Raw genomic sequence first — 21939 nt, forward strand, 5'->3', positions numbered from 1 at the left:
CTGTCTGTTCCCAGTCCAGGGTGCTTCTCTCCGAGGACGTGGTCAGCCCAATGTAGCAGTGAGCTGCCGGGCAAAAACTCAGTAAAAGGCAATAATCATACTTCTCCCCAAATGACCTCAAACTAGCTGCAGAAGGGTAGCCAAAAATAAATATAGATTCTGCAGTGCGTTTATCATGAATGGCTGAATATCCATCTCAGATAGTGAACACCATTGGGACTCAGTTTACTCAAAACCCACCAGCTTCAAAGCAAATAAGCTAAAGTGAAAAGATTAGCTGTATTTGTCATGTCCCAGTGGGAGAGGCAGATACATTAGGAGCATTTTTGGAACTCATAAATCTACAAGGACGTCGTCAGGTCTGGAGGGCCCGGGTTATTAGGAAAGATTGAATAGGTTAGGACTTTGTTCCTTGGAATGTAGACAATCGAGAGGAAATTTGATAGAGGTATGCAAAATTGAGGGGTATTGATACGGTGAATGCAGGCAGGCTTTTTCCACTGAGGTTGGGTGGGATGACAACCAGAGGTCATGGGTTAAGGGTGAAAGGTGAAATGTTTAAGGGGAACATCAGGGGAATCGTCTTCACTCAGAGGGTGGCGAGAGTGTGGAGCGAGCTGCCAGCACAAGTGGTGTATGTGAGCTCAATGTCAACGTTTAAGAGAAGTCCGGATAGACACATGGATGGGAGAGGTATGTGGTCCTGGTGCAGATCAATTAGACCAGGCTATTTTAATGGTTCAACACAGTCTAGATGGGCCAAAGGGTCTGTTGCTGCTCTGTGTTTTGTTTTTAATGAGCCTATGTCTCTAAGAATCCACAATTGCCCTCACAAAATTTGATGCTATCGCAGGATGATTGGGAGCCTCAGCTGTTACAGAAGATCATCTCATGACTCCCACTCCTTTACAATCTGTTGGCAAAGCTTCATTAATTTCCAGCCAAGCTGTTAAACGGTCCAGCACCCATCAGGTAGGTGCTCAGTTCACAATGACAGTAATCCAATGCCATTCGATAGCGTAACGTGGCACGACCACGCCACTAAACCGTGGTCGAGGTGGGTCACGGATCGCACTTCTTTCCCCTGTCTGCTGAAATTGGAAGAAATTGGTGGGAGAAGCAGTATGTGATAGGGCCTATGTGCGCCAGCATTAAAATAGGCAACTGAAGATTACTGCCACTCTCACAGATTAGTATAAAACTTTGATAAAGTAGCCATTGTTTCATTTCTCAAGCTATAATATATATGGATCAGCCTTGATGAAATGACAGGGCAGACATGATGGGCCGAATGGCTTAATTGAGCCTCTATGCTTTATGCATAACTTCTCTAACTGTACTGTGCAAAGGTCTGAGGCCCATATCTATAGCTAGGCTGCCTAAGACTTTTGTACAGTACTGTATTTGCCTATGTGGAGGGGAGAGAGAGTTTGTAAATCTGGTGGGAGCAAGAGATGTTGGGAATGGTGAGGGTGGAGTTCGGAGGGAGGGGGGTGTGGGACAGGTGGCAGAGAAGGAGTGCCAGGGGTGGGGTGGGGGTGGCACAGGTGTAAACGCACCCAGTCCTGAGACACCAGGCAAGTTCACTTGATTCCAAACAATTGGTTTATTGATCATTCCAGAATGTCTCTCTGGTGCTTCCCACTCCCTCCCCTCTCCCTTCCCCTTTTCCCAACCATGATTCCCCTCTCCCTGCCCCCTTCCCACTCTCAGTCTACAATAGAGACCCAGATCAGAATCAGGTTTATCATCATTCACATACGTCATGAAATTTGTGGCAGCTGTACAGTGCAATACATAAAATTGCTACATTACTGTGCAGAAGTCTAGTAGATATATGTGACTAACACTTCTGCACTGTACTGACTACAAAAAGCTGACCATGAGACTGAAGCATCTTTTTCATCTTTCTTTTGCTTCTCCCTCCCTTCTCTTACTAGACCTCTATCACCATCTGATTTCAGCTTTCTTTGTTCTATTGATGCTTGGTTCCTGAAACGATAAGTTTTGTGCTTCTCTCCTGACTTCGGAAAGAACCTTGGCCTAGAATCCAACGATGCTGTGACCAAAGTGTGAAACTTGGAGGCCAGGACACCGGGAGACAGGGTGCGAACCCACTATCCACTCCTCCTCTCACCAATCACGCTGAGGAAGTTTGAAATCCTCGAGGCTGGAGTGGAGGGCGGGCATCTACCAGCCTCTCGTTCACTGCTGCCAGAGAGGCTGTCTGCACGTGGCGGTCTTTCGTTCTCTCTCGCTGGCTGCTCCCGAGGGAAGTTCCTTCAGTTCGAGTGATCTCTCTCTCTCGATGCTGTCGGCAGCTGGTGCCAGAGTCAACGGAGATTGTAAATCTGGACTCCCATTCAGGTTTATGATGTTTCCAGTTCTCGTTGTGGCTGCTCTTTTTTGTTACTACTTTTGGGTGATTTTTCAATCGGGGTGGCCTGCGGGTAACAAACACTGAAGCCGAACAGAACTAAATATGCCTTTTGACTTTGAGTTTTACATTCTGTGTTTTGCGCTTTTGTTTTGTCGCCGTTTGCGTGACTTTTTTGCGTGTGGGGGAAGGGTTTTTGATGCTTGATATTCATAGTCATAGTCATACTTTATTGATCCCGAGAGAAATTGGTTTTCGTTACAGTCGCACCATAGATAATTAAATAGTAATAAATAAACGATGTCCTTCTATGAACAGGTTCCATGGTTTTCTTTGTTTCGTGTCTGTCTGTGGGGAGGGCAAATCTCGGGGTTGTTTACTGCATACGTACTTTGATAATGAATGTACTTCGAGTTTTTGAATCTACAGTTTTTGAGTCTCTGCTACAGTTTGAGCTGGCTGTTTGTGACTTACAGTTGCCTCAAAGTACTGGCTTGTCTTTATAAATAAACCTCTGCGGAAACAGAGTGGCCTGGCCTTGATTCCGCGAGCTTTTATTTTTACAGGCAAGCCAGCATGTTGAAGGGAATCTGATGTGTGATAACGTGCCCTGCGAGTAAACCTGACTGCACGTGCCAACAAGGGCTTGAAGTGCCACAGTTGCTGGAGTTTGCCTGCCAACATGTTGCTAATCACAGACACGCTCCCAACTCCCTGAAAATTAATTCCAAACCAGCATTAAAGCAGAAAAAGGAACAAGAATGAAACAAGAGCAGGCTGCTCGAACCCCACTCCGCCATTTAATAAGATCATTATCTATCATTATTCCTAATTCCACCTTCCTGTAATAACCCAGGTATCTTGATCCCTTTATCAGCTAAAAATATAGTGAGCAAACGCACACAAATATTGGAGAAACTCAGCGAGCCAGGCAGCATTTGTGGACCCAACATATTGAGACAATTAGGAAGAAGGCACGCCAGCGGCTACCTTTCATTAGGTGTTTGAGGAGATTTGGTAGAGTTATAGAATCATAGAAAAGTACAGCACAGAAACAGGCCTTCGGCCCATCTAGTCCATGCTGAATCTCTCCACTAACTGTTCTGGCCGTCTGGCTCTCATCCCCCTACAAATCTCGTTTAAACTCCACCCTGAGCTCCAGCAAACCTTCCCACTAGGATATTAGTCCCCCTCCAGTTCAGGTGCAAACCGTCCCTTCTGTACAGGTCCCAGCTCCCCTGGAAGAGAGCTCAATGATCCAAGAATCTTATGCCCTTCCTCCTACACCAACTCCTTAGCCATGTTTTAAACTATATAATCTCCCGGACGAAGGATCTCGGCCTGAAGCGTCGGCTGTACCTCTTCCAATAGATGCTGCCTGGCCTGCTGCGTTCCACCAACATTTTGTGTGTGTTGCTTAATCTTCCTAGTTCTGGTCTCACCAGCACGTGGCACAGGTAGCAATCCTGAGATCACAACCCTGGACGTCCTGCCCTTTAATGTAGCACTGGAACCCACTTTGCAGAACCTTGTCACCCTTCCTACCCTTGTCATTGGTACCTACACGGACCACAACGTCTGGCTGTTCACACTTCCACTTAAGAATCCTGAGGATTCGGTCCAAGATGCCCTGGACCCTGGCATCCAGGAGGCAACACACCACCTGGGAATCTCATTTTCATCCACAGAACCTCCTTTCTGTTCCCCTAACTAACAAATCTCCCATCACCACAGCTCGCCTCTTCTCCCCTGCTTCCCTTCTGAGTCAGCACCAGAGACCTGACCGCTGTGACTGTCCTCTGCTAGGTCGTTCCCCCACCCCCACCCCAACAGCATCCAAGTGATATATCTGTCGTTGAGGGGGGTGGCCACAGGGGTATCTGCACTGCCTGTTCAACCCCTTTCCCCTTCCTGACTATCACCAGTTTCCTGTGCCCTACACCCTTCGTATAACTACCTCTGTGTAGGTCCTAGCTATCACCTCCCCCTCAAGCCTCCCGAATGATCCAGAGTTCATCCAGTTCCAGCTCCAACTCTGTAACACAGAGTGTTAGTCACAGCGGTGGGATGCACCTCATAGGTGTAATTGGCATCAGGGCCACCTGGAGGCCTCCCTGCCTTCCCACATCCCGCAAGAGGAGCATTCCGCTATCGTGCCTGGCGTTCCTACTGTTCTAACTGAGCAAATAAAAAGAAGGAAGAGCCTCGAAGAGCCAAAGCCCAAATGTCTCCACTCTAACTCTGACCACTCCAATGATGGCCACTCCGAGCATGGGTGCTCCACTTGCCCCTGTCTTACTTTAGTTTGTTCTTGTCAATCTATCCCGAACACTGATTGGCTTCTCAGGCTTCCAATCTCCGATTTACCGCTGTTCAAAGTTCCGTGAGTCACTGCCTTTTCTATTCAATCAGCAAACCTGAGTGAGCTAGACCTCAAGCTTCTGATCTCTGATTTGCCACAACAAGTGATATGCCATCAAAGACTCAGGATAACTTTGACAGATGTACCGCGGAGAGAACTCTGACTAGCTGCACCACCGTCTGATATGGTCAACCAATAGACAGGATTGGAAAAAGCTGCAGACGGTGTAAACTGAACTAACGCCGTCACGGGCAAGAGCTTTCCCAGCACCGAGGAAATCTTCAAATAATGATGCCTCGAAAGGTGCCATTCATCATTAAGGACCCTCACCCTCTGGGACATGCCCTCTTCTCATTGCTGCCATCTTGGAGGAGGTACAGGAGCCTGAAGACGCACGCTCAACATTTTAGGAACAGATTCCTCCCCTCCGCCATCAGATTCCTGAAAGGACATTGAGCCCAAGAATACTACCTCACTATTTTTTAGGTCTTTTTGATCTATTTATTTATTTTTGATATTCCTAATTGTAATTTACAGATTATTCATGTATTGCTCTCTGCTACTGCTGCAAATCCACCAGTTTCTCAATATATGTCAGTGATATACTTTATACTTTATTGTCACCAAACAATTGATACTAGAACGTACAATCATCATAGCAATATTTGATTCTGCACTTCCCGCTCCCTAGATTACAAATCAATAGTAAATATTAAAAATTTAAATTATATATCATAAATAGAAAATAGAAAAATGGAAAGTAAGGTAGTGCAAAAAAACCAAGATGCAGGTCCGGATGTTTGGAGGATACGGCCCAGATCCGGGTCAGGATCCGTTCAGCAGTACTATGAAATAAAGCCCATTCTAATTTTGATTTCTCTGCTGCAAATTCGAATTCTAGTCCTGAAGAGGTGGAGCAATGTGCAAAATGGACCAGCCATATACACCCAGCGGCCACCTTAGTATTAGATACCAAATGAAGTGGTCACTCAGTGATTGTTCGTGGTTTTCTGCTGCTGTAGCCCATCCTCTTCAAAGTTCGACATGTTGTGTATTCAGAGATGCTCTTCCACACACCACTGTTGTATGTGTAGTTATTTGAGTTACGGTCACCTTCTTGTCAGCTTGAAACAGTATGGCCATTCGCTTCTGAACCCCCCCCCCCCCCCCCACCATTAACAAGGCATTTTCGCTCACAGAACTGCTGCTCACTGGATGTCTTTTTTGTTTCTCACACTACTCCCTGTAAAGTCTAGAGACTGTAGTACATGAAAATCCCAGGAGATCAGCAGTTTCTGAGATATTCATACCACCCCATCTGGCACCAGCAATCATTCCACGGTCAAAGTCGCATAGATCACATTTCTTCCTCGTCCTGATATTTGGTCTGAACAACCGAACCTCTTGACCAAGCCTGCGTGCTTTTATGCATTGAGTTGCTGCCACACGATTGGCTAATCAGATATTTGCATTAATGAGCAGGTGGTCACTAAATGTAGATACTGTGGCCAGAGGCTGTTTACTCCCCTGCTGAGTGAATGACTCTGTAACACCTTTCCAGCACCCATCAGAAACGCGAGGGATTTTGCGGATGCTGGAAATCTTGAGGAACACACAAAAGACTGACCTGCTGAGTCCTTCCAGATTCGGCGTGCATTCCCCATCATCCAGCATTCCAACTTGGTCGGCGTAGATGAATTGGGCCAAAGGAACTGTATTCTACATTGTGTAACTCGGTGGCTCCATGACTGTATCCACCTGGCTCGGGTCAGGAATGTGATGGAATGCTCCCAACCTGATTGGATGAGTGCAACTCCAGCGATTCCAAAGAAGCACGGCACCCTCCAGGACAAAACAGCCAATCTGATCAGCACCTTAGCCAGCTCCCAAAATATTCATTCCCCTAATCACCAGCTGATTGCAATCTGAACTGCAAAACCAGAAGATAAAGGAGCAGAGTTAGGCCATTAGGTCTGCTCCACTATTTCATTATTTTCCCTTTCAGCTCCAATCTACTGCCATCTCCCCAAGTTCCTTTATGCCCTGACTAATCTCTGCTTTAAATATACCCAATGACTTAGCCTCCACAACTGCCTGTGGCAACGAATTCACCACTCTCAAAGGACACCCTTCTATTCTGAGGCTGTGTTCTCTGGTCTTAGACTCCCCCACCACAGGAAACATCCTCTCCACATCCGCTCTATTGAGGCCTTTCATCATTTGATAGGTTTCAGTGTGGACTCCCCTCATTCTTCTGAATTCCAGTGAGTAGAGGCCCAGAGCCATCAAACGCTCTTCATATGATAAGCCTTTCAATCCCTGAATCATTTTTGTGAACCTCCTTTGAACCCTCTCCAATGTCAGCACATCCTCCCTTAGATAAGGGGGCAAAAACTGCTCACAACGCTCCAAGTGAGGCCTCACTAGTGCCTTATAAAGCCTCAACATTACATCCTTGCTTTTATATTCAAGCCCTCCTGACTAGAATAGAACCTATCGACAGAAGGCCCTGTAGTTGCTTCTCTGGAACCCTCCTGCAAATCACATCCCAAACCCTCAGCCTCTCCCACTGAGGAGGACAAAGGCAGCAGCCCTGTGGGAATATCACCACGCACAGGTTCCCCTTCGAGCTGCATATTGTGCCAGCCTGGAACCTATTGCCATTTATGGCTGTAGATAATGTAAATGCAAGCAGGCTTTTTCCTTTCTTTTCAAATCTTTTTATTTTTATTATCCAAAATTAACACGAGTGCAATAAAGTAGGCAACACTTACAATGTCTCAAGAAAAAACACATTGTTTTAAAGATTGAAAAAATTTTGGTGACAAAAAGAAAGAGAAAAAAAAACCCTACTTAGCAAGGAAAAGTGAGAAAAAAAAACCCATTAGGTGCTCAACCCCGGAGCCATGCGTCATACTAAAAGCTTCTGAAGATAAACATCAAACCGCCAGCAAGAAAAAAAATATACCAAAAATTTACAATTAGATCGTGGAGGAAATCTATCAATTAACTCAAATGATAGTAACGAGCAAATGAACCCTATCTTTTCTCAAAATCAAACATAGGTTCAAAAGTTGGACTTCTAATTTTCTCCAAACTAAGACGTAGCATCACTTGAGAGAACTATTGTGACAAAATGGGAGCCGATGTATCCTTCCACTTCAACAAAATGGCAAGCAGGCTTTTTCCAATGAGATTTACTGAGACTACAACTAAAGGTCATGGGTTAAGGGTGAAAGGTGAAATATTGAAGGGAATCTGAGGGAGAATTTCATCACTCTGGGGGTGCAGTGGAACTGGCGGACACGAGTTTGATTTCAACATTTACGAGAAGCTTGGATAAGGGCGTGGAGGACTATGGTCCAGGTGCGGGTAATGGGACTAGGCAGAATAACAGTCAAGCATGGACTGGATGGGCCAAAGGGCCTGTACTCTACAGATCATTAAATCTTCACGGTTACTGGATCTAAATACTGGAACACCCTCCCCAGCAGAACTGCGGGACCACCTAATCCAGATGTTCACAGAACTAATCATGAGTTCCTTCTCAGGCGTGTTTGGAAATGAGCAAAATCGCCTCGAAGGAACTCAAAACATACCTGGAAGCGATAATCCCATTCTATGGTTGAAGAAAGGAAACCTACTTATCGAAACCTTTCAGAACATAATTATAGTTTGAACAAAAACTCTCTTGGTGTAAACGTGAAGCAAGGGGCGGCACATTTGCGTAGTGATTAGCACGACGCTTTACGGTACAGACGGCCCAGGTTCAATTCCTGCCACAGCCTGTAGGGAGTTTCTACGTTCTTCCTGTGACTGTGTGGGTTTCCTCTAGGTGCTCTGGTTTCCTCCCACACTCCAAAGACCTACCAGTTGGTAGATTAATTGGTCATTGTGAATTGTCCCATGATTAGCCTCAGATTATATCAGAGGTTTGCTGGGTGGCACGGCTCAAAGGCCAGGAACGGCCTATTCTAAGCTGTATCTCAATCAATCAATTAATCCATAAAGGGACTTAGGAGTCCTTGTGCAGGATTCCCTAAAGGTTACTTGGCAAGTTGAGTCTGTGGTGAGGAAGGCAAATGTGAAGTTGGTATTCATTTCAGGACGACTAGAAATGATGTAATGTTGAGGCTTCATAAAGCACTGATGAGGCCTCACTTGGAGTATGGTGAAGAATTTTGAGCCCCCTACCTTAGAAAGGATGTGTTGACATTGGAGAGGGTTCAAAAGGGTTTCTCAAAAATGATTCCAGGATTGAATGGCTTGTCATATGAAGAGTCTTTGATGGCTCTGGGCCTGTATTCACAAGATTCAGAAGAATGAGGGGTGACCTAATTGAAACTTGTCAAATAGTGAAAGGCCTGGTTAAAGCAGATATGAAGAGAATGTTTCCTGTGGTGGGAGAGTCTAAGACCAGAGTCATAGCCTCAGAATAGAGGGAGGTCCATTTAGAAAGGAGATGAGGAGGAATTTCTTCAGCCAGAGAGTGATGAATCTGTGGAAACCGTTGCCACATTTGGCTATGGCGGCCAAGTCATTGGGTATATTTAAGGCAGAAGTTGATAGATTTTTGATTAATCATGGCCTGAAGGAATACTGGAGAAGGCAAGAGGTTGGGGCTGAGAGGGAAAATGGATCAGCCATGATGAAATGGCAGAGCAGACTTGATGAGCCAAATGGCCTAATTCTGCTCCTATATCTTATGGTCTTATAAATAAATAAAAATTGATTTGTTTTTCTGGAGCTGAGGGGAGACCTGTCAGACCATTGCAGAATAATGAGCATAGAAAGAATTACACATCTGTTATTGTTATCCCAGCTCGAAAGGTCTAATATTAGGGAGTAGGCATTTAAGGTGAGATGGAGCTAAGTTGAAAGGAGGTGTGCTGGGTATGTCTTTTGTCCACAGTGCGTGGAGTTCTCTGGAATGCACTTCCTGGGGTGGAGGTGGTGGCAAGTAGCGCAGAGGTTTTTAAGAGGCTCTTAGACAGACACATGAATGTGCAGAAAACGGGATGGTATGAGCATTGTATTGGTAGAAGGGATTGGTTTAATTCTTTATTTGGTTGCTAGTTTAATTAGTTTGTTGCAGCATCATGTGCTGGAGGGCTTGTTCCTGTGCTGTACTATTCTGCATTTTCAAAATCTAAGTTCAAAATAAATTTATTATCAAAGTACATTCATATATAACCTTGAGATTCATTTCCTTGCGGGCATACTCAACAAGTCCATAGTAGAATAATTACCAGTTAGAATCAATAAAGACCGCACCAACTTTGGCGTTCAATCAGCATGCAGAAGATGACAAACTGTGCAAATAGAAAAAGAAAGAAAGAATAATCATGAGCAAGTTAGCAATAAATATCGAGAACGTAAGATCAAGAGTCCATGAAAGCGAGTCCATTGGTTGAGGAAATATTTCATTGATGGGGTAAGTGAAGTTATCCCCTTTGGTTCAGGAGCCTGATGGTTGAGGGGTAGTAACTGTATCTGAACTTGGTGGTGTGAGTCCTGAGGCTCGTAACCTTCTCCCGATGGCAGCAGCAAGAAGAGAGCATCAGGTTTATATCACTGAGATATGTCATGAAATTTGTTGTCTTGCGTCAGCAATACAGTGCAATATGTAAAATATATTATAAATTACTAATTAGAAATATTATAAATCTGTGTGTAACATTAAATAATTAGTGCAAAAATAGTGAAGTAGTTTTCATGGGTTTATTGTCTGTTCAGAAATCTGATGGCAGAGGGGAAGAAGTGTTGGGTATGTGTCTTCAGGCTTCTGATGAGAAGAGGACATGCCCTGGGTGATGAGGGTCCTTAATGATGGATACCACCTTTTTGAGGCATTGCCTTTTGAAGATGTCCTCGATGATGGGGAGTCCCACGCCCATGACGCAGCGAGCTGAATTTACAATCCCCCGACCCTTTATCCATCCTGTGCAGTTACTCCCCACCCCCCCGCGCCCATACCAGACGGTGATGCAACCAGTTAGAATGCTCTCCGCGGTTCATCTGCAGACACCTGCTGGAGTATTTGGTGACGTATTGAATCTCCTCAAACTATATCAGTGTTCTATAAGAAACTGTGAGTTGATGCTTTTAATCATCTTTTAGTTTCCAAGGTCGTTGGGAAGTCTACCTCGGAAGATTAGTCAGCGAGAATCTCCCTGAGTAGAGGTGTCAAGTACCAGACGACATGCGCTTAAGATGAGAGAGGGAGATTTTACAGGAAATGTGTGGGGCAATTTTCTTTTACTCAGAGAGTGGGAGGAACCTGGAACGGTTTGCTATAGGTAGTGGTGGCAGCAGATACAATATTGGCATTTAAGAGGCTGTCACACCACCAGGTTCAAGAACAGTCACTACCCTCAGCCATCAGGCTTGTGAACCAAATGGGGATAACAGCCTCTTCTCACTGTTACCATCAGGAAGGAGGTACAGAAGCCTGAAGGCACACAGTCAATGATTCAGGAACAGCTTCTTCCTGTCTACCATCTGATTTCTGAATGGGCATTGAACCCATGAATACTTCCCTACATTTTTTAATATTATTTCTGTTTTTGCACTATTTTTAATTTAATATACTTACTGTAATTAATTTACTTATTTTTTCGATTGTACTGCTACCGCCAAGTTAATAAATTTGCCGGCGATATTAAACCTGATTCTGATTCTGAATAGTCATTTGGGCCAGGGATCGAAGCTAGGAATCGAAGCTCAAAGGTTGATCAGATGTCCAGAAGTCGAAGATTCAAAGTATATTTCTTATCAAAGTACGTGTGCAGTATACAACCCTGAGATTCATCTTCCCACAGACAGCCATGAAACAAAGAAACACCATGGAAACCGTTCAAAGAAAAAACATCAACTCCCCCCACCACATGCAAAGAAAGAATCAAATCACGCAAACAGCAAAACCACAGTATCAAAAGAACCCAGACGTCTTCAGTTCAGCTCAATTCAGTTCAATCTAGTTCTGTCATCTGAAATTGCTTCGATAAAAATCATACAAAATTGCAACAAAAGAGGAGTGACCAGAAACCAGAAACACATCATAGCATGAACTACAGAGTCCAACTCCACAAACCGCGTCAATTAAACCTTGCAAGGGGGAGAAAGAGAGACCGACACACACAGACACCTTTCTCCGGCAGCAGTGAGCGAGGAGCAGGTAGACCGTGCTGAACGCCTGCTCACCTTCCGCTCTCACCTCGATGATTTTAAACCATTATCACCTGCCTTGTCTCATTCCCTAATAAGAGATCAAGTATTACATACCCTCTATTGGGACTGATTAAGAAAAAATTCTGAACACAATAGGCAAACTCTATCCCATCTAGTCTTTCTTACAGTATGGGAGTCCCAGACAATAAGTGCAAAGTTAAAATCACCTACTATAATAACCCTAAGCTCTTGCAATAGTCTGCGATCTCGCTACAAATTTGTTCCTCTAAATCCCTCGACTGTAATATAGCCTCATTGACGTGGTCACACCTTTTTAATTTCTCAGGTCCACTCATAATGCCTCATTAGACAAGTTCTCCAGTCCATCCTGACTGAGATATTTTCCCTGACTAGACCCTCTTGCCTTACCTACTGCCCCATCATCCTCTGCATCCAACGCATTATCCTCCGCAATATCAGCCATCTCCAAAAGGATCCCACCACTAATTTTATCTTTATCTTTCCCCCCATCTACTTTCTGCAGGGATCGCACCCTTTACAATTCTCTTGTCCATTCATCCCTCCCCATTAATCCTCCTCCCGACACTTATCCCTGCCAGAAGCCAAAGTGCTACACCTGCCCATACACCTCCTCCCTCACCTCCATTCAGGGCCCCAAACACTTCCTCCAGGTGAGGCAACACCTCACCTGTGAATCTGCTGGGGTCGTCTATTGTGTCTTTGTTGAGACCTGTCGTAAGGTGGGGCACCGCTTTGTCAAGCATCCCTCCGCACCATCTACCACATGTGGGACTTCCTGGTGGCCAAACATTTTAATTCCCATTCCCATTCCCATTCTGACATGTTGGTCCATGCGTTTCTCGTGTTAAGATGAGGCCACTCTCCAGGTGAAGGAGCAACACCTTATATTCTGTTTTGGTAACCTCTAACCTGATCGCATAAGGCCATAAGACGTTGGAGCAGAATTAGGCTATTCAGCCCTTTGAGTCTGCTCTACCATTCCATCATGCTGACCTTGGATCACACTCAACCCCATACACCTGCCCTCTCGCTATAGCCTTTGATGCCCTGACCAATCAGGAAATGATCAACTTTCGCTTTAAATATACTCACAGATTTGGCCACCACAGCTGTCTGCGGCAGAGCGTTCCACTGATTCACTACTGTCTGGCTGAAAGAATTCCCCTTTATCTCTATTCTAAAAGGTCGCCCCTTAATTTTGAGTCTGTGCCCTCGAGTTCTGGACAACCCCACCATAGGAAACATTCCACCCTATCTAGTTCAATGAATGTCAATTTCTTCTTCTGATGAACAAATCTTCCCCCACCCACTCTCTGTTCCCCATTCTGAACTTTCACTTCCGCCTAATACCCTGTCCCCTCCTCGTTCCCTTTCTCCAATTGTGCCCTCTCCTCTCCTGTCAGATTGTTTCTGCTCCAGTCCTTGACCTTTCCAAGTGCTTGGCTTCACCTATCAGCTTCCAGCTAGCCTCTTTCTCCTCCTCCCACCTTTTTGTTCCAACATCTTTCCCCCTTCCCTCTCAGTCCTGAAGAAGGATCTCAGTCCAAAACATCGACTGTTCACTCTTTTCCATAAATGCTGCTGGACTTTTTGGGTTCCTCCGGCGTTTTGTGTGTGATACCTGTGGTCACTTTTCTAAGTACACCTGTACACCTGTTCATTAATGCAAATATCTAATCAGCCAATTATGCTGAGTTCCTCCAGTGTTTTTTCTGTCTTCCAACCCCTTCTCTTTTAACCTCTCCTACTCTATCAGGTCTAAGACAATGGAACCCGCAGTACTAGGCCATCGGTTCTCACCCGCCTGCAACCAAGTCTCACTAATGGTTACAACGTCATGGGTGTTGATCCATGCCCTGAACTCATTTGCCTTTTCTACGATATTTCCTGCATTGAAATATATGCAGCTCAGGACACTAGTCGTGCTATGCTCAACCTTTTGATTCTTGACTTTGTCTGAGGTCTTTACAACACCTGCACCCACGATTTGATCTGGCACCCTGGTTTTACTTTGAACTTTGAGCAGATTATTCTCTCTCATGTTCCTTTTGAATTCCCTGTTGAAGAAGTTGATTGATTCTGGGCCCATCCATCCTATGGAGAGTGAATTCCTGTTCATACTTCATAACTAAGTCAAAAAAAGATGTTAATCACATCAACAAACACAAGATACTTAAGGAACTTAGCGAGTCAGGCAGCATCTATCGCAGTGAATAAACAGTTGACGTTTCAGGCTGAGACCCTTCATCGAGACTGGAAAGGAAGGGGAGACGTCAGTGTAAGAGGGTGGGGGGAGGGGAAGAAGAAGTATAAGATGGTAGGTGAAAGGTGAAGCCGGGAGAAGGGGAAGGAGTGAAGTAAAGAGCTGGGAAGCTGATTGGAGAAAGAGATACAGGGCTGGAGAAGGGGGAAATCTTATAGGAGGGGACAGAAGATGGTGGAAGAAAGGGAAAGGGGGAGCACCAGAGGGAGGTGATGGGCGGATAAAGTGAGAGAGGAAAATGAATGGGGAAATGGGGAATGGTGAAGGGGAGGGGGAATTACCAGAAGTTCGAGTAATCAATGTTCATGCCACCAGGTTGGAGGTTACCCAGACAGAATACAAGGTGCTGCCCCTCCAACCAACTTCTCAGCTCTTTACTTCACCCCCTCCCCTTCTCCCGGGTTCACCTATCACCTGCCACCTTGTGTTTTTTCTTCACCTTCTCCCACCTTCTTCCTCTGACTTCTCTTCCTTTCCAGTCCTGAAGAAGTGCTTTGGCCCAAAATATCAACCGTTTACTCTTTGCTGCCTGGCTTGCTAAGTTCCTCTGGCACCTTGTGTGTGTTGCTTTGCATTTCCAGCAACTGCAGGTTCTCTCATGTTTGTGATATTAATCACATCCTCTAGGTATCTTCAGCACAAATGATTGGGCTGGTATGATAGCGTACAGCCTGATACACTATATATATATGACAGTGTAATGCTTTACAGTGCCAGCAACCTGTGTTCAGATGTTTGTGAGGAGTTTATGTGTCCGCCTGGGTTTCCTCCGGGTGCTCCAGTTTCCTCCCACAGTCCGAAGATGTACAGGTTGGTAGGTTAATTGGTCAGATGGCTACAATGGGGTGGCATGGGCTTTTTAGGCCAGAAGGTTCTGTTACCATGATGTATCAGGCATCAAAGGCGGGAGGAGAAGATGGCAGCACGATGCAGCGTGCGCAGCTCTCCGGTGAAATGATATCATATCTGTTAAATAGGGGCCGTGGACAATTCTGATTTGATGAAGACAGACGTGAGAAGGCACAGAGGAACATCTGGAGAAATTTCTGAAATGTCCGGTTCGCTGCTGCTGTTACTATGTGATCAAGAATCTTCCGGAGGGAAGGCCCCAAAATCCTCGGCTTTGCCTGCTGCTGGCGACCGAGGCTGAGGTCGAAACGTTGGGCAGATATGGCGCTCAGTACTCGGTGTCAGAGGGCTGATCGGAGGCTCGAAGTTTTCGGACGACTCAGAGTCAGACTGTGGTCGGGCATGGCAGGGAGAGTTTTCTTCCTTCTCCCATCTGCGTGAGATGTGGGACTTTCGAGAGACTTTGAACTTTTCTACTGTGCCATGGCCTGTTCCTCCTCAAGTTATGGCCTGTCCTTCCTCAAGTTATGGTTGTAACTATATGTTATAATGATGTGGTTTTTGTTAGCTTTTCAGCTTTTGTCTGTCCTGTGTTTCTGTGATATCACACCAGAGGAATATTGTATCATTTCTTAATGCATGCATTACTAAATGACAATAAAAGAGGACTGCGTGTCCTCATAATCTAATCTAATCTCCAAACATAAACATACATTTATCATATCTTCTCGATGTCTCACTACAAATGAGCGTTTGGCACAGTGGTACGCTGTTACTGTGCCAGTGATTGGGGTTCATTTCTCGCCCCAGTCCCTAAGGAGTTTGCATGTTCTCTCCGGCTTTATCCCCCATTCCAAAAACCTAAGGGTTAGTAGATGAATTGGTCAACAGGGTGTAATTGGGCAGCACAAACTCATTGGGTTGGCAGGGCCTGTCCCCGTACTGTATCCCTAAATAAAAAATATACAACATTTAAAAAGTTTAAATGTGTACCCCCACCCCCACCCCACTGGTCCAAAAATTTTAATTGTGTCGTGCATTACTCTCTGCTACTGGGAAGTGTCGCTTCATCTACTTTTCTCATAGTCTCGTACACCACCGTTAAATCTCTTCTTGTGTGTTCTATGCTGTGAGGATTACCCCGGCTTCCCCAGCTGGAAATCGGAGCTCATCCTGGTCAATCACCGCTGACCTTTCCTCTGGACAGGCACCCTCGTCTGTTCGGACAGATTAACAGTGTAGAATCCAGGATCGCCTATTCTCCGGCCGGAGTATAGAGAGGCAGAGGTTGCCCCAGTGACCATACGGCTTCACGAGTGTGGTGACCAAAATCGGACCCAGTCCATCTCCAGTGACTTGTGCTCCGGTGTGCGGAAATCCTGAAACAAGTGTCCCATCGAAGGGGTGCCAAAAACAAAATGGACCAAAAACAAAATGGAGTGACTCCATTGGTAAAAAAAAAACAAATGAAATCAAATCCTGAGGAAAAGGTGATATAGGATCAGAAGATGTAGAACCCTTGCAGTTAGAGATAAGAAACTGCAAGGTTAAAAAGACCCTGGGGGGAGTTATGAGGTTGCAATTTATGTGCCCTTGCATTGGCTATGACTGGTTTCTTGGCTGTGGACTCCCTCTCCTGAACTTCAGTCCCGAATGTTATTTGCTTACTTTTATTGTTTGCAGGAATTGTTTTTTTTTCCCCCTGCACATCGGGTGTTTGAGGGTCTTCTTTTAATGGGTTCTTTGTTTCGTGGATGCCGGTAAGGAGACAAATCTCAAGGGTGTATATAGCATACGTACTTCGATAATAAATGTACTTTGTACTTTTGACTTTGAGGGGAAGAGGAGTAGGTTTTAAAGGGGATATGAGGGGTCCTTTACACAGAGTGAGGCTGCAATCTGGAATGCACTGGCAAGGGGGAGGGTGGAATCATAGAATCAATAAACTGAACTTGAACTTGACCTCGATTTAGCAATGTGGAGGAACCGAGGGACTTTGAAGTCCTTGTCCATAAGGATTCTGTACAAGTTGATTGGGTGGTTAAGAAAGTGTATGGGGTGTTGGCCTTCATTAACTGGGGGATTGAGGTCAGGAGCCATGAGGTAATACTGCATCTCTCTAAAACTCTGATCAGACTCTGGGTGGCTCCAGTGGTAAAAAGTAACAAGTCAAATCTTCAGCAAAAAGGACTGGAAGATGTATAATCCTTGTGAGTACAGATAACTAACAGCAACGGTAAAAGGACCCTGATGGGAGTTATATACAGCCCCCGAACAGCTGCCAAGATGCGGGATATAAATTTCACCAGGAAACAGAAAAGGCAGGCAATAAAGGCAATGTTATGTAAGTTATAGGGATTTCAATATCAGGTACATTGGGAAAATCCATTTGGTGCTGGATCCCAGAAAAGCAAATTTGATGAATGTCTATGAGATGACATTTTTGAGCAGCTTGTGTGGTTGAGCCCACTAAGGGAAGGCAATTCCGGATTGGGTGCTGTGTAATGAACCAGATTTGATTAGGGAGCTTAAGGTAAAGGAACCCTTAGGAAACAGTGATCATAATATGAGAGAATTCACCCTGCAGTTTGAGAGGGAGAAGATAAAGTCGGATGTATCAGTATTACTGTGGAGTAAAGGGAATCACAGAGGCATGAAGGAGAGCTGGTCAAAGTTGATTGGAAGGGGACACTAGCAGGTATAAAGGCAGAACAGAATTGGCTGGAGTGTCTGGGGGCAGTTCAGAAGATGCAGGGTGAAGGAGAAAATGAAGGGCTATGTAGGAAGGACCTTCAAGAAGACCAGAACCTTATCATAGGGTTTGGAGGCTTGTGTGCCCCAATGACCCAGACAGCTATGTTGGCTGGAGTCAGGGCTTTCTGCTTTGGCTCTGGGTAGGTTCACCCAAGGCAAACAGGTCAAAGGATAGAGGCCAGACTAAGAGTGGTCCACCTGTTTTCCAGGTTCGTGGGTTCAGCTCAGGACTAACAACCCTGACTGGTAAAACAAAATTGTTACGGAAACAGCAATGAAGCATCTTTCTACATCTGAGTGCGACGGTATTGAGAAATGTATGATAATGCATTTTGGTAAAAGGAACAATAGCACTGACTATTATCTAAATGGGGAGACTTCAAAAATCAGAAGTGCAGAGGGACCTAAGAGACTTTGTGCAAAACTCCCAGAAGGTTAATTTACAGGTTGAGTCTGTGGTAAAGAAGGCAAATGCAATGTTGGCATTTATTTCAAGGGGAATAGAATATAAAAGCAAGGAGATAATGTTGAGGCTTTATAAGAAATCAATCATGCTGCACTTGGAGTATTGTCAACGGTTTTGGGCCCCATATCTCAGAAAGGATGTGTTGTCATTGGAGAGTCCAGAGGAGGTTCACGAGGATGATTCTGGGAATGAAGGGGTTAACGTATGAGGAGCGTTTGGCAGCTTTGGGCCTGTACTCACTGGAATTTAGAAGAATGCGTGAGGATCTCATTGAAACCTACCGAATGTTGAAAGGACAAGATAGGGTGGCAGTGGAGAGGATGTTTCCTATGGTGGGGGTATCCAGAACTAGAGGGCACAGCCTCAAAATTAAGGGGCGACCCTTTAGAACAGAGGTAAGGAGGAATTCTTTTAGCCAGAGAGTAGTGAATTGTGGAATGCTCTGCCATAGACTGCGGTGAAGGCCAAGTCCGTGTATATATATATATATATATATAAGGTGGAAGTTGATTGTTTCTTGATCGGTCGGGGCATCAAAGGATATGGCGAGAAGACAGATGACTGGGGTTGAGTGGGATCTGGGATCAGCCATGATGGAATGGCAGAGCAGACTCGATGGGCTGAACGGCCTAATTCTTCTCCTATGTCTTATGGTCTTTTGGTCTTATTCCTGGGTCTCCCCCTGCGACTTGTCTAATGGACATAATGAAAACTGAGAGGAATCTACTGACATGATGAAGGAAGCCCAGAGATGGATGACCTTCATTGCTGCCCTAAACGCCAATGGAGCAATGGGCAGTAAGAAAGTAAGCAATGTGAGAAGAATGGGTTAGATTGATCTTAGAGTAGGTTAAAAGATTGGCACAACATTGTGGGCCAAAGCACCTGTGCTGTGCTCTACTGTTCCACGTTCTACTGTGTGTTATATGAGTACAAGGAAATGGACCTAGTGCAGATAAATGGGATTAGAGTAGATGAGCAAAATGGTTGGCATGAGCAGGATGGGCCGAAGGGCCTGTTTCTGTGCTGTATGACTATGAGTACAAGGAGTGCATGTGAGCTCAATTTCAACACTTTGGATAGATACATGGGCGGCTGTAGTCCCGGTGCAGGTCAATGGGAGTAGGCAGTTTAAATGGTTCAGCATGGACTAGATGGGCTGAAGGGCCTGTTTCTGAGCTGTACCTTTCTATGACTATGACTTTGTTAATCAACAATTTGAATTATCTTACCTTTTTATGAATTTATTAGAGGAAAAAAGATTGAACTTACAATCAAACCCATCCCGAGACTGTGCGAGGACTGAATTAAAACAGTTAAGTTCTGTTTCTCAATTTCTTTTTGCACTGCTTATTAATGCATATATATACTTACTGTAACCTGCAGTTTTTATTATTATGTACTGAAATGTACTGCTGCGGCAAAAGATCAAATTTCACGGCATCTGCCAGTGATATTAAACCTGGTTCTGATTCTGATCGAACAGGACTTTCTTATTCAGGCAACTGAGTCACTGTCCCAACTCCAGCAGAGGTCTCGTTGGCCGGTGTTGTTCAGAACCCTGCAACGTCAACAGAGATTTATCAGGAGCTGTTGATTGGGGATGAAGACGAGGCCTTTGTAAGTCTATCAAAAAAAAGTTAACACTTTAAGGCAGGGGCTCCCGGTCCGGGGTCAGTTAATGGAAAGGTTCCATGGCATGAAAATGGTTGGGAACCCTTGCCTTTAGTGAGAGTGGACACAGAGAGGGTACTTCCATTAGTAAGGTCAGGAGGGCACAGCCTCAAAATAAAGAGACGTCCTTTTTGAAACTGAGAAAAGGAGGAAGTTCTTCAGCCAGTGGGTGGTGAATCTGTGAAATTCGTTGCCACAGAGGGCTGCGGAGGCCAAGTCATTGTGTGTATTTAAGGCAGACTCAGTTCTTGATTTAAAAGTGAAGATAAATATTAGCTTTATTTGTCACATGTCCATCAAAACTTCAAAACATACAGTGAAGTGCGTTGCAGTCTGAGGATAGTGCTGGGTTCAGCCTTCGTTGCCATGCTTGCGGCGTCAATGTATAGTGTCTGGAGCTTAATAACCCTCATAAGAGGGTAAGATGGTAAGAAGGTTATGGAGAAAATGTGCGAGAATGGGTTTGGGAAAAACAAAATCAGCCGGGATTGAATGGTGGAGCAGACGTGATGGGCCAGATCCTGCTCCTTTATCTTCTGGTCTTCATGATTGCTGCGGAATGTATTGATTTGGACCCCATCAACAAATCGATGTTTTTTAGGATGGTGGTGAGCATTGGTAGCTCGGGCTGAGGCGTTTAATGTTGCAGCGTTCGCTGAACTTGGCAATTAGCTTGCAGACATTTCATCGCCAGTCGAGGTGACATCCTCGGTGCGCAGTTGTTGGTGTTTCTCTCTGGGAGTGCTCACGGTTATATAGCCCCCTTCGTTCGTTTGCCCCAGCCCTGACTGGCTACCCCTTCAGTTGACCTTTGAATTCTATTGGCTCGCATTTCTTTTGCGGTTAGGGGTTCGTAGGTAGCGTCTATTTCAATATGTTTGCTTACGGAGTTATCAGAACCCCTAAGAGCAAAACAAATGTGAGCCAATAGAATTCAAAGGTCAACTGAAGGGGTAGCCAATCAGGACTCAGGCAAGCGAACGGCAGGGGTGGGGGGGGATATATAAACGTGAGCACTCCCAGAGAGACACGCCAGAAACTACGCACTGAGGATGTTACCTCGACTGGTGATGAAACGTCTACAAGCTAATTGCCAAGCCTGGCGAACACGACAACATCGAATCGAATCTTTCGTCTTTCTTACTCCAAATTCCCACCTTCGTAAAACTTTCCACCAATGATCTATGGAAGGAAATAGAGCTGACATTTTGGGCCGAATCATTCAAACGTCTGAAAGGATAAAGGGTCTTGGCCCAAAACGATGACTCTTTGTTCCTAGCCATAGACGCTGCCTGATATGCTGAGTTCCTCCGGCATTTTGCGTGTGCTACTTTGCATTTTATGCACATCATCCTTCACTCTGCCAGATCAACAGCTAGGAAACGAGACAAGATAGGGGGGCACAGTAGCGTAGTGGCTAGCACAACGCTTTACAGTACCAGCAACCGGGGTTCAATTCCCTCCACTGCCTGTAAGGACTTTGTACTTTCTTCCTGTTTCCACATGGTTTTCCTCTGGATGCTCTGGTTTCTTCCCACAGTCCAAAGACGTCCCAGTTGCCAGATTAATTGGTCATTGTAAATTGTCCTGTGAAATACAATGAGACAGTGCACTCTTAAGGGCAAGATCCTTAACAGTGTTGCTGAGCAGAGAGACCTTGGGATCCAAGTTCATGGCTCCTTGAAAGTGGCTACACAGGTTGGTTAAGAAGACTTATGAAATGCTTGCTTGTATTAGTCAAGGAACTGAGTTCAAAAGCCAAGAGGTTATGTTGCAACTTTATACAACTCTGGTTAGGCCACATCTGGAGTATTGCATACATTTCTGGTCACTCCACTACAGGAAGCATGTTGAGGCTTTGGAAAGGGTGCAGAAGAGGTTTACCAGGATGCTGCCTGGTTTAGAGAGTATGTGCTATCATGAGAGGCTGGATGAACTTGGGTTGTTTTCTCTGGAGTGGTGGAGGCTGAGGGGAGATCTGA

The sequence above is a fragment of the Mobula birostris genome, chromosome 29, assembly GCF_030028105.1.
Source record: "Mobula birostris isolate sMobBir1 chromosome 29, sMobBir1.hap1, whole genome shotgun sequence".
In the NCBI taxonomy this organism is placed as follows: Eukaryota; Metazoa; Chordata; class Chondrichthyes; order Myliobatiformes; family Myliobatidae; genus Mobula; species Mobula birostris.